Source organism: Homalodisca vitripennis, unplaced genomic scaffold (genome assembly GCF_021130785.1).
Source record: "Homalodisca vitripennis isolate AUS2020 unplaced genomic scaffold, UT_GWSS_2.1 ScUCBcl_993;HRSCAF=4032, whole genome shotgun sequence".
Classification (NCBI taxonomy): Eukaryota; Metazoa; Arthropoda; class Insecta; order Hemiptera; family Cicadellidae; genus Homalodisca; species Homalodisca vitripennis.
Genome location: NW_025777146.1, coordinates 114,997 through 121,093, shown reverse-complemented (window position 1 = coordinate 121,093; position 6,097 = coordinate 114,997). Strand labels below are relative to the sequence as shown.

The 6,097-nt window shown below is 30.4% G+C and overlaps 1 pseudogene; it reads right to left on the bottom strand.

Annotated features, from left to right (window-relative positions):
• Positions 1 to 3,194: 3,194 nt before the first annotated feature.
• Positions 3,195 to 6,097, bottom strand: part of LOC124371170 — a 99,367-nt pseudogene continuing 96,464 nt past the window's right edge.

Sequence of the window (6,097 nt, the reverse complement as noted above, 5' to 3'; positions counted from 1 at the left end):
GGAAATGAATATTAGCTAAGTTTTGGACCATTAATAATAATCTACTCCTTCCGAAGATCCTGGGATTAGCTAAGTCTAGTAAATTTCCTATCAGTAGTAATTACGCTAAGACTTTTAGTGTAGTAAGAAGTAAACTTTTAAGTTATTTTATTACAGTAACTCTCGAGTTTGTAACTTTCCACATCTATCAAACTGAATAGAGCAGGAACTAAGAGTCAGACCATAAATCACAATCCTAATCTTTCGTAGTAGTTGTTAGTATTCTAGTATACTATACTAGTTATATATATATATATATATATATATATATATATATTAGACTAGTTATATATATATATATTAGGTTATATATATATATTTGAGGTCCGGTTTGCGGCAATTTTTTTCTACTAACTAAGACCTTTAATTTGATATAAAACACGACCTATGCTGCTATTTAAGAATTTTGTCTGACTCCTCGTGGGCCGTCCCCCATAAGGGATAAAAAAGTTTTAATACCTTAAAAAACTAGACATTTATGGCTATTATTGATATACCAAGTTTCATTACTTTATCTATATTGGTAAAAAATATATTAAACCTTTCCGGGACTTTTTTACCATACTGTATATATATATATATATATATATATATATATATATATATATATATATATATATATATATATATTACAATCATATGATTTTGTATTTGTTAAATATTAAAAGTGAGGTCAAAACGTTGTACATTAGAAACGAAAATTGTTAAGTGAGACTTCACCCTTCCACACCTTAAATCGTCTGCAGGTTTTCAGGACGAACATGGACTTATTATCGCTTTATATTTAACTATTATAACTTCCTATTAATACTCTTCTGGACAAACGATTGATGGAAACCTTACTTTAAACAAGAAAACTTTTTAATTTATCCTAGCTAGGTTTTTGTGCAAAGTAAAAAATAACAGTAAGTAACTGCCTCAATATAGTTTATACTAATGGTGTACACTGACAACTGTAAGTATGACAAATAGTAATGGAGATTGTATCGTCTCGGTGTAAGTGTAGTTAATTGTGACAACTAGCAGACATATTAGGTCATGAAGTCTGATACTACACACAACCACGGGCTGTTATCACAGCGCATTGAAGGTTCTATAATCAGTTTTCGACTGTGTTTTTCCTATTGAATTTGAACTAAAAATTATTTATTACTGTTTACCATTGGACAATATAACAAAATTTTAAAGCTGTTTTTTTATTTACGGAAGCATTTATCTACACACAGCAAATGTTTCAATAATTAAACCTATACCGCTAACGTTGTGCTCACCAGAGTTCTATAGCAAGGTATACAAAATCATCTTTAAATAGGGAAAACGTTGAATATGTTAGATACACAAAGATGTATTGACTATAAAATTAATAAAATTAAATTAAAAAAAACAATACTATTGTTTCACAGAATGCAATAAGAATATGAAATATTTCATACATGAAATAAGTAAACTCATGTATGTGTGTTTGATGTGTTCTGAAAAACAAAACGGTATATTAAACCTTAAGGGTCTTATTACGTAAATGTGCTAGCAGAGGAAGGGCTGTTGTGTATCATCAAACAGCATTAAAATCTCACAAACGAGGCTGTTAGTGTTTCTGAGACTCCCTGATGATTTCACTGTGTTAATTACTCCTCCAGAGAAATTAATCATTTGCTTTTTTTTTTGTATATGCCTACTAACTGCTCTTCTAAGTCAGTTTATTTCGTAATTTTTGTTTTTTTCAACATGCGTTATCTATAGTTCTCAACAGCAACCTAGGAAATTAACTATAGAAAGGCTAATCAAGTAACACAATTAATAAATGTATTAAATATTGAATAAATCATTTATAATAATACGTGATAAATACATGACAAAAATCGTGTATATAATACAAAATCTAGCAAGTTAATCAACAGAAATTTAATACGTATAAAATCAATGGTGTATACTTATTTTCAATATTTTCCCCCAAATTTAATCGTGAGCATTTTATACCGGTAAGTGAGATCCGGTTCGAGACTATGCGTAGCGGAAGGGTAACAATATTTTGAACAGCTTTATTCTGAAAACAATTTAAAATTGATAATTTATATTGATAAAAGATATTGGAGGTAGTCGGTAAATGTTCCTACAGTCATCATTTATTTTAACCTGCTATTAATACTTAACCAACGTTCTTACTAAGACTACAATTTTAGTTCAATTTGAATCCCACAACTTAATCAAAATTATAAAATTATCCACATATATCAAACAGTTTTAACATACGAGGTGAGAAATTTAAGCTACTTATAAACTAAACATTGAGAGAGTTATTATTCCGGTTTATTTATTTAATATACTTTTTAGTATTATACCACGTACTACGGTATTTACGTAGTATATAGTTATAAGTTCCTTTTGTTGAACATATTATTATAAATGTGAAGATGTTTTAGCCGGGTGTTCTAATAATACTGATGAAGTACTTATTATTCCTGAAGTGCCGGTGGAAATGGTCGATTGTATTTTATTTGCCGCAACACAATACAACCTGAGCCCATTGACACAGACGCCAGTCGGACTGTATTGTGTCAGATCTTGCCAACTTGGCACAGTTCTTGTCTCCAACTACTGTTCGATATTGGAACTAACCTTCCTTATATCTTAGCTGCTTCAGTAAAACTATGTAAGCATAGGAAAAGAAAACTATTAGTAAAAAATGGCTTTTTATAACTTATTAACATATATTATAAGACGAATAATATACACAAGATAGGTTTTAATTTTTCATTCAAGAAGCGTTTAAAACATTGTTTTGATGTTTTTGTAAACAAAAACAAGAGATGGTAAAATTAGAATCAGACTACGGAATAAGACCTATAAAAGTTCAAAATTTATTCTAAAAATAGTTTCTCTGTGTCGTGAATAGGCTGAACGCAGACTAAGTCGTTCAACTCTAAACCTTGATTGTGGAACTACCTATAGAACCACTTATATCAAGAACCTCACCATATCCTAAGGTTAAAGTTTCAATTTTCCAACCAAGAGTTCTGGGGGTCAATTCGCTAGAGATCAATGAGTTTGGTTTTGGTTTTTTTTCCTTTAAAAGAGCTTAGTACGCACCACTGACGTGTAAAAACTCCAGAATAAGGATTTACAAATACGTCTTTTTTCAGCTAGACCAATATGTTTTAGTTATTCCGTTCATACGAACTACGCAGTAACACTTTACCTGCATGTGATTCTTCTTTCTTCACACTGGCATCACTCACCATTCTGATGTCATCATGAACGTCAAATGTAAATAGGGGGCCCATTCTTTCCTCGAGCCTTCGTTACAATAAAGTCATACAAGGTGTAATGATGAGGAAGAATCAAGTCCTCCTTAACGTACATGAGTTGATCAGCAGTGACCGTCTTCAGTTCACTAAACTCTTTTCGCAGTAGCTCCAGACATCTCTGTAGGAACCGATACACTGAGTTACCTTTCTTCATTCTGACAGTTTTTCTGTCCTGAACCATCCCAATAGCTAAATGTGATGTCAATCTCTTCAATATCGACTGTTTGGCTGCCCATTCCTGTCTCAGCTCTTCTCTGAGCCGATTCTCTTCTTCCTCCCTTTCTCTATCGAGTAGAAAACTTGTATCTACATCAGGATCTTTCCTAATTTTCTTCAAAACTGGAAATTCCTCTATGTCAGAATCCCTATCCTCTTCATCATCCTCCTCTTTCTCCTCGCTTCCATCCACATCAAAGGATAGAGCTTGGATCTGTTTTTTCTGTCTATTTTTTCGGCTTGTTTGGCTTCAAGCTGTATTTGCTGTTCTCTTTCTTTCTCTAGTTGCTTCTGCGCTAATTTCCTTTCGAGTTCTTTCACTATATTTTCTTGCTTAGCTTTAATTTCATCTAGTTGATTTTCTTATCAGCTTCAGTATGAGCTCAGATCTGACTCATAATCCCATACTGTGCATTATAAAATATGGAAAATTCAATTTTTGTTTGAAAAAATTCAACAACAAATTCTCAATGCCAATGTAGTTAAATTTGTTTGTAAACTATTTTTCTTCTTTATTGGTGCCAGACGAGCTCACTATCAGAATTGCGTTAAAAACACAATCCAATGCTATAGATTTGAGTGATATTGGTCTTGACTACCGAACAGTGCAGTGTCTACTATTGGCACACATAACGCAGAGTAGTTCTCTGACCATTACTTGTTTGTGTTCTGAGTTTTCTTTGATTGCCGTCATACATTCAGTATTCATTTCTTGTTATTGTTACCTAGTTGATTACTGATAGTTCTTATACTCCATTTACATGTTTATTGTCCTATATATGTATTATTATATTTGTTATAATTAATTCCATTATATTTGTTTTCACCTTACATTATATTATTTTATCTTTAATTTTATTACTTTGGTATTGCCATTTATGATACTAAACTTATTCCTGTTTGTTATATTATTTGCCTACTTTACTTACATCAATTTAGTTCTTTCTTTTACCAAGTGTGATTCGTGTGCAAGTTTCAACTCTGTAGAAACTTACTTTTTACACAGGCGGACGAACGTACAACGACATGATTACAATCACGTCATTAATTTACGATATCAAGGAGTATTAAGGAACTCGACGTAAAGTAAGAAATAGGTATCGCTAATTTGTTAGTATTTTTGATATGCCATTATAGTTAACCACCACATGATCCATGAAAAAATTATATTTTTATATCGCTCATTTGACCCCAAACTTAATAAAGATCCGAAAAATTACGAAATATTGTAAATAAGTTTTTATTACACCTAATCAATTGAGTTTCTATTTTTATGTGTTTTTATATAATATAATCTTGTACAATGCACAAACTGTGAAAAATTTTCGGATGTCCCATAATATTTATGAGAACAAAGGCCCCGAACATTTATGAAACTTTTTAAGTTTAGTTTGCTTACGAGGAACATAAAAAATGGATGTCATCAATACTGTTTAATAGTTACCATTTATTAAAATATTCTAACTAATTTAACTTATCTTATTATTGGTATAGAAAACGTTTCATTAATGATTACTCGTGAAGATGGTGTAAAGAAGTCATCGCAATCCTATTAATAAAAATATCAAATAGTATAGAACTAGATCAAATACGATACCTCTTATTTTACCTCACTCTTCTTTTTACAACCAATAACCAAATATAAACCAGAGTATTACTTTAATACTATATCGATTGCCATATAAACAAGTTATAAGTTATGTACTCTTACCTTACAAAAGTTACAGTTAAAATAAGCTTATATTATAAAACTAATTTAAACTTCATATTTTTATCAAATAATATATACCTGATCTTTACCGTAAGGCCACGAGCTCTATAGCTCTTTACGAGCTCGATTCCTGTAGAGATTAACATAGATTTGCAAATTGATTTAGCCCGTTTTCACTTTCAATGTTTAAATTTTCTATTTCAGATATCACTGTGGTAAAAATTTCTCCTTTTAGAACACGTCTTTGTATGTTAAGTTTTTAGATACCTAATTTATTTATTCTGCAAAGGGAATCACACCAAATTAAATAAGTTAAAAAAGAGTATGAGATAAACACTAATAAAACTTACTTATATAATTAAATAACCAACAGAGTTAAATATAAATAATTAACAAAACAATGAATAAGTAAAAAATACAAGTTAGTTAACAAACAATTAGGAAAATAGTAAATCATAGGCATAGACAGTAATAAACAGTTAAATATAAAAAGTGGTTACATTATTACATTCAGGGTATAAATTAAATGAAATGTAAAGGACTTTATTTTGAGGCAAAATTAGAGCTATTTTGAGCCTCCTCTTCCACTCAACATCGAAGGATTTGTAAAAAGAAACAAACTTCAACACACATAAATAATCAGAAATATGCGTAAACATAACAATAATTCAACCAGCAACATTCTTTAAAAATTTACAATTGTGATTACATTACTAGATTTACTACTTACATACTAGAGTGACATGATTTATTTTGTGTGTATGTGTGTGTGTCTTAATTATTGACCGTCTTGATTACATTAGTATCGTATTAATTATCTTAGCAA